General features: G+C 34.9%; 1 long non-coding RNA gene across 1 annotated transcript; it reads right to left on the bottom strand.

The window, feature by feature from the left end:
• Positions 1–443: 443 nt before the first annotated feature.
• Positions 444–1125, bottom strand: LOC138407748 (uncharacterized). Its single transcript, XR_011241086.1, has 2 exons — positions 1028–1125; positions 444–846 (listed from the first exon to the last, which is right to left on the bottom strand). It is a non-coding gene; the product is annotated as an uncharacterized lncRNA (long non-coding RNA).
• Between the last annotated feature and the right edge of the window lie 455 nt (positions 1126–1580).

The following is a 1580-nucleotide window of genomic DNA, read 5'->3' as shown; positions in this document are numbered from 1 at the left end:
GTAACGGCGATGCTAACGGGAGGGACGAGAGTTATTAACCCGACATGAAGCGTCCACACAGCGGAGAGAGGAGTGTTAGAGTTTATGGTGATAAATCTTTTAAACTGAAGGCGACTGTGTGTTTAGTGAATGAGCTCCACCAAGTTAGATATCTAGCGTTATGTAAAGTTGTTCAGCTCGCCAACCTATTTGGCTTGACTACGTCACTGTGAGTAACTTCAGTATTAATGTTTTGTTAGATTATTGTTTCAGAAATAACGTTAGTGCAGCTGCTGCAGTGTGAAACTTGTTGAGCTGAACTTTATTTATGAATGAACAGTTTACCTACCAGGTATAGACCTGTTTTCATAACTTACTCACAATTAAAGCAAATTATTGCACATGATGCATTACATTATATATGCAATACTTTTAATGTGAAAGAACTCCATACTGCACATTCATTGTAGTACACTGTTTAATCCCAAACCATATTCAGATACATACTTGAATATCCACAGAATATAAGGACACAGACTTTGTTTGAAAGTAACACGTATCTCTGCAATAATGCCATACTTTTATGTTTCCTGTCATTTTATTAGGGACGGAGGAACCTGAGGGACACAGCTGTGCTGACCGTGTTCTGTCTCTTATGGCAAAAAAGAAAAGACTACACTTTTTATCTAAGGTTTATTAAATCAGAAAGTAAAAGATGAACATTGTTGTGATAGTGTTAATTTTACCAACCATAATGGATATAGAAATTGACTCAATATTATTATCATGTTGACCAGCCTGAAGCTGCCGATCTCCACCTTGTTGCTGCTGCCACAGTGGATTCTGAGGACATCAGGTGTTGCAGTGCTTCATGAAATGAAAAAAGTCATGTTAAAGGATGTTTTATGCTGAAATCATTGTCAAATCTGTAGATATTAAGGAACAGAGGAGAAACACGATTATTTACAGATACTGTACAATACAATAATTACAATAATTTTGACACATGTAATATCAGCTGTGTTAAGCAGCCAAGACGGGTACTTACAGTTTATTCTGTGTTCAGCAGGTGGAAGCACCACAGATTTCAGCCAAACTGATGTACTAAAAGAAATAAACATTGTACAAATATATAAAATGTCTTTCTCCCACATCTGTAAATTCAAGGGTGGTAATCTCTCACAGTGCTGTTGATAACAGTCCACTTCAAGTCCCTCAACTTCTCACAGTGTTAAAACAGATACATATATAATAAATATGAGCACTGTTTACAACAGTGGTGTGTGGAGATTATAATCACATCTAAACTGTTATATAATTACACATCTGCACTGAGTCTAATTCACTGTGAATTCTATAACAGGCTAAAAAAAAGAGGTTGTAATAGTAATGGCGGTTATACAAGTCTGTATCACATGCAGCTTATTAATATTAACTTATTAAAATTACAATCAAATGACAAAACACAACTCTTTACTAAAGCTAGTTAACTTGCTTCAAACTTCGTTAGATGTGTTAAATAAACGGTGAATTACCTCAATAACATCAAAAACCACTTGAGGAATGTAAGTATATGTGGTATAATTATGATAATAAATAAA

The sequence above is a fragment of the Paralichthys olivaceus genome, chromosome 5 (assembly GCF_024713975.1).
Source record: "Paralichthys olivaceus isolate ysfri-2021 chromosome 5, ASM2471397v2, whole genome shotgun sequence".
NCBI classification, from domain to species: Eukaryota; Metazoa; Chordata; class Actinopteri; order Pleuronectiformes; family Paralichthyidae; genus Paralichthys; species Paralichthys olivaceus.
Note: the sequence above shows the minus strand (reverse complement) of the source record. Positions and strands in the feature narration are given on the sequence as shown.